Source organism: Emydura macquarii, unplaced genomic scaffold, assembly GCF_026122565.2.
Source record: "Emydura macquarii macquarii isolate MOO-44397 ecotype Brisbane River unplaced genomic scaffold, CSIRO-AGI_Emac_v2 contig_1008, whole genome shotgun sequence".
NCBI classification, from domain to species: domain Eukaryota; kingdom Metazoa; phylum Chordata; order Testudines; family Chelidae; genus Emydura; species Emydura macquarii.
The window spans coordinates 122,621-128,571 of NW_027131145.1; the positions used below are offsets into that span (position 1 = coordinate 122,621).

Genomic DNA, 5,951 nt, shown 5'->3' on the forward strand with positions numbered 1-5,951 from the left:
ATAACTAGATAAAGAGCTGAATGGATAGATCAGAAAGGACACAAGCTCTCTGTCCCCCAGCAGGCAATGCACTTTAAAAGTGCCCCAAGGCGATCATTTCTATAGGTCAGAACCCAGACGTTTGTTCACACTCCGTATCTAGCTTCCCTTGATGTGGCTTCTGAGACAGCCAGTGGTGTGTTCCACAGCATTGTGGTTTGCATGTGCTGCTTGTCCAGATAATAACGGACGAATGACCAGGGCTGTGAAATTCAGTCCTGGCTCCTGGGACTCACCAACTTTATTGGCAGTGTTTGGATCTGATTTTTTTTCTCATGTCCTGAAGTCCAGGTAGCTTCATTCGGGCCCATTGCGCCTACCAATTAAATTGGGACCACGAAACAATTCACAGAGGCCTGGATACTGGCAATGCACAATTGCTGCCAGCAGTGCAGATGACCCTAGAGACATAACAGGCAAGGGTGCTTGAAACTCTACACTGCAATTCTTCAGTCCCGAAGCCTGAGACCGGTGAGCCAATGTTAGCTGATCTGGGCCAGCTGTGGGTATTTATTCCTGGGTAAATACATCCTAAAAGTGAGAAGGTCTCTTAAAGTCAGGCACCGTAATGGAATATGGACAACACCCAACTGCCTCAGCCCAAGAACTTTCCCATCATTCTGTCCCCACTTTCCTATAATTCTTGTTACCAGTGACAGTTAACAGCATGCCAGGCCAGAGGCCCTTGGTTGACTTCGTTGCTCACCCATTTTACGAAAGGCATCGTTAGCAATTTTAGAAAGTGACATGGGACACCCCCAGGGGAGTTGGTCTCGCGAGCTGCATCTGAGCAGCATTGACGCTAGTTCTGGGCACCTTAATGGTCTGCAGGCTGAATTCAGAAATGAGAAGAACCTGCCCCGAGAACCAGAACTGAGCGTGATACTCCTGGGATGGTGCCGTGGGGCTGAAATTCTAAGGCGAGGGCACTGTGTGTGATGCACACAGAGGTTCCTTATAATTGTACATGATGGGAAACCACTTTGAGTGGGTCCATGGGGAGCCCTGGTATGGGTCAATCACAGTCTCTACAGGACAGGGAACACACTGTGTTCACACGGGCAGGGAGCGTTTGTGGTCCTGACTCAACAAGGCATTAAATATGTGCCAAAACCTTAGCATGGGAGTGGGCCCGTTGATGTCAATGAGCCCAGTTATATGCTTAGCCTAGGCACATGGTTGGATTCTGTTATGACGCAGGGTCTGTCTTTCTTAGATACAGCATATGAATTGCATGCACATGCTCTGCTCTCTGTGTAGGGACAAACAATGGAGATCCTAATGTCACAGCTGTCCTTCCTTACCTCTGTCTTGGGAGAAGATGAGAATCTAGTTCAGAGCCCCTCAGCATTCACAGGTAATGCTCCAAGTCCAGGCTGCGCTGTCTGGGCTCAGACCTAGAACTGTTCGGCATTTTTGGGTTTTCTGTTTTGTCAGGGAAAATTTTGACAAAAAATATTTTTGCCGTAAAAAATTTCAGCAGAACATATTGTTTTTTGTCAATCCCACCTCAGCCCCCGCTTGAAAAATCAACCTAGAAAATAAAAACTATTTCCATTTCCTCTTGAACCCACCCCCTCACTTTCCCCCCACAAGGCAGATTGGAAAATCTCATTCTCCATGTCTCGGGGCTTGTGTAGACAAACACTTAGGACTTGTCTACGCCACACAATTAAGTCGGCCTTGTTAGGTCAACTTGCAGCCATCTCAATAATCATTGTGTTTTTTTCATGTCCACGCTACCCTCCTTCTGCCAGTGGCACGCATCCTCACCAGGAGGGCTTGCACTGAGTTAAGTGGGGCAGTCTTGGGGGATGACAGCATGAGCTGTCAGCCCAGCTGCAGGGTTCAATTTCACAGCAGGGAGCCTACCAGCAGTGACATTGACATTCTTGTCAGTTTTGTGGCACTAGCTGTGAGCCAGGGGTCACAGGGTCTCCAAATGCCAGCACCGCAGGGCTCACAGCTGGATTCACCCCTGCCCTGGGGTCTGAATTTCAAAACAGGGACCCTGCCAGCAGTGAACTGACATTGTTGTCAGTTTCATGGCTGCGGCAACGATGCAAGTAACGCAGTGTCTATACAGATACTGCATTGCCCGAACTACATCGACCTAAGCCTTATGCCTCTCACCGAAGTGGATTTATTAGATGGGCATAATGGGTGAGTTACAGCAGCGGGAGGAACACTGTCGTGTGTCCGGTTACACAGTTAGCTTGATGTAAGATGTCTTATGTCAACCTAACTCTGCAGTATAGGGTAGGGCTTAGTTTGCGGCAAGCCAGGGTGTAAACCTACCCCTCACTAGCATGCCACACATTACGTGTCCCTGTAGACTGAATGGTCGTGAACTAAAATTCCCTAGTGCTCTTTCATCTACTCCTGTTTCAAAGTGCAGTGAACGAGTGAATAAAAATGCATCAAGGAGTTTGACTCATTTAACAACCTCTCATTAAAAACAAAAAGCAGGGATTGCTGTGGGCAGGAGGGGAGAGAAAGAGAAGAAAGGAAAAAAAGAGAAAATAATGGAAAAGATAGAAAAAATTTAAAAAATCCAGAAAATGAAAAAGAGAGGGAATGGGCAAAAAAGTAAGAAGGGAGAGAGAAAAGAAAAGAATTGTTTCGCTTCAGGGTGAGATGTACCTCTGTCCCTCTCAAGGTCTCACTGAATGACCCAGATGATTTATCAGGGTTGGTCCTGCTTTGAGTAGGGGGTTGCACTAGATGACTTCCTGAGGTCCCTGCCAACCCAATATTCTGGGATTCTATGATTCTATGACCCACCTCCAGGTGTCAGGCCAGGAGCCTTCACCTCGCTGGTGTGGAATCCTGGGATTCTCCCACTTCCAGACCAGGTTCTTGGGTGACAGCAGGATTGCTCAGCAGATCCGACTGGACTCAGTACAAGTGCATGTCCCCCCGGGGAGCCATGACTTGCGGTAATAACAGTGAGGCAAAACAGCTGTCTTAAAACAAAGTATTGTTTAATCTTAACAGTAGGACAAGCGACAAGTGTTAAAGCCCTTCATGCAGGATAAGCTTCCTGTAGGAATTGCCTCTGGAGATCAGGAGGCAATTTCACCGCCTAAACCACCTCAGCAAACCAGGCTCTCCTCTCTTTGGGAAGTGGCTTTCTTGAAATCCCCCTCAGTATTTTGAGTTCCCTCTCTTCAGAGGGGGAGGGATTCAGTCCTGGGAAAGTTGCTCTAGCAGGCTCGCTATGGGTGGGCAGAGGCAGCATATCACAGTTAATTGTCCTTGGTGTTTGTGGAGAAGCTCTCATCTGAACTATTGTCCGTCTTCCTGGGTAGTTTCCTGAACACCCAGCTGTTGAATTAACCCCATATGTGCATAAGAACACATATTTTCACTATTCAGACAAACATACAGTATTCGTAGATTGCTACCGTGTACCCACAGAGATCGCTTTTGCCCTTATTTTATTCAGCAGTAATGCCAAGAGGCTACAAGCATGTAGCCTGCGCAACATATTTAAAAAGTTGATACCCAGCATGTGGGCAGGAGGAGAGAGAGACGTCACCCATGGGTGGTGCCAAGATGATGGCCAGTGGTGATGAGGAGAAAGGTGATGGTGATGAAGAAGATGATGGCTAACATTTGCGGTGGTTCTGGAAGGAACGGTGTGAGTCAATGGACATTCTGTAGTATCTCTATCTGCCTTGCTGGGTTAGAGAGTTGGTGCAATATATTAATGAACTATAACAAATACAGAAGGTTTCCGACAGTGTGAGTGTTGCAACTTTGCCCATCGGGATCCTAACTGAACAGTAATTATAGTAATACTGGGCCTGACCTAGAGAGAAGAACCTGTCAATACCAGAGGGTGATAACTGAGAATTCTTAAGTAATGAATATAATTGCCATACAATTCATAGATCGGGCTACTAAAGGCAACTCCAATTCCATCACAAGAGTATTAGAAAAATCAGTCCCCCCCAGTTTTCAACCAAATATTTTTCTGGCCATTACCCGTCTCAGGCCTTCCTTCACCTCCTTATTTCTCAGGCTGTAGATCAAAGGGTTGAGCATTGGAGACACGATGGAGTAGAACAGGGAAAGCAGTTTGCCCGTGTTGAGTGAGTAGCTGTATTTGGGCCTTAGATACGTCACGATGCCAGACCTGAAAAACAAGGTCACCACGATGAGGTGGGAGGAGCAGGTGGAGAAGGTTTTGCTCTAGCCCGCAGCGGATGCAGTGCTGAGGATAGCCTGGAGGATATGGACGTAGGACACAAGGATGAGCAGGAAGGGCACCATGATGAAGGTGACAGCGATGGTGTACACAGCTATTTCATTCTTGTAGGTTTCCACGCAAGCCAGCTTCAGCAGTGGCAGCAGGTCACAGAAGAAGTGGTTGATCCTGTTTGGCCCGCAGTAGGGCAGAGTGAATATGAAAGTTGTCTGCCCGACACCCACCAGCAGCCCGATGAGCCAGCACACTGCTGAGAGATGGAGACACACAGCTCTATTCATCATGGCCGTTTAGTGCAGAGGGTGACATATGGCCACGTAACGGTCGTAGGACATGGCGGCCAGTAGGCAGCACTCTGTGATCCCCAAGAAGGAGAAGAAATACATCTGTGTGGCACAGCCCAGGAAGGAGATGCTCTTGTCCTTGGAGAGGAAGTTCACCAGCATCTTGGGGATGGTGGACGAGGTGTAACCGATTTCAAGAAAGGACAAGTTCCAGAGGAAGAAATACATGGGGGAGGGAAGGACAGGGTCCACTACCATGAGTGTGAAGATGAGCATATTCCCCACTGTGGTAAGGAGGTACATCAGCATCACCAGGAAAAAAAGGGAAATGCGGAGTACCAAGAGGTTGGAGAAAGGCACGAAGAAAAACTGTGTCACCACTGTGTGGTTCCTGCTAGCCATGGCCTATGGCTGTTCCCTATCTGTGGATACATGAACTGGGTAAGTTGGGTGAATGCTATAAGAAATACATAGATATTATCTCTGACACACCAATTTTCGGTGGTGCGTCCATTTGTAAGACATCTGGTGGTTGATGCGCAGTGCCAATAAGAACCCACAGATCCCATTGACGTCAGTCACAAAGCCAGGCTTGAGGTGTCACAACTTGGACACCCAGAACAGTGGCCGGTTGTGAGAACATCAGCCTGGATCTCCCTGGTCTTTAAAACGAGGAGACAACCGAGCTTCATTTCCTGTTTGCTATGTCCAGTTACAGAGGTGGATATCCCTGGCTCTCTTTACAACCCAGACCACATTCAGTGTGTCTGCACAGCACTTTGGCACAGGCACAGGCACTTTGGCACAGGCAGGAGAGAGCCTCCCCTAATCTTCAGATCCTGAGCTCCAGCCTCCACCACCCCTTCAAAGCGGCGTCTTCACAGCTATTCTGCAAGCACTAGGGTGAATCCAGCTAGCCCAACGCTGCCAACCCAGGCTTGGAAGCTCACACCCGCTCTGTCCAAAGTGCTGTGTAGACAGACCCACCAGCGCTTGATCCTACAAACCTTCAATTAGTCCTGGCTCAACTGATTAGTCCAAAATTTGAAGTGGCTCCACTTTGCTACCTTGCTCTAGGTTTCACTACATAGGGGGTTTTATGTAGGGACACAGACACATACTGCATGCACAAAAACAGGACAGCCAGACCTGTCTACACACAGCCCCCCCCCATTTCTATGGAGCCACAGCTGCGGTCTCGGGAACAATTTATTCAGAGAAGGTGGAAATGCCAGACAGAATTTCAATGGGATTCTCCCTTCAGTTCACTGCTCCAGTTCTGCAGTACAGTGAAACTACACTCCCCTTTGTCTATTGAAGAGGCTTGATTCTCCTCTGAGTTCAGTTTTACACAATCGTAAATCAACTTTCTTCTGTAAAGTTACTCCTAATTTTCATCTGTTGAAGTGAGAGGA

General features: G+C 47.9%; 1 pseudogene; it reads right to left on the minus strand.

Annotated features, from left to right (window-relative positions):
* Positions 1 to 4,002: 4,002 nt before the first annotated feature.
* Positions 4,003 to 4,938, minus strand: LOC137150675 (olfactory receptor 10A4-like; annotated as a pseudogene).
* Between the last annotated feature and the right edge of the window lie 1,013 nt (positions 4,939 to 5,951).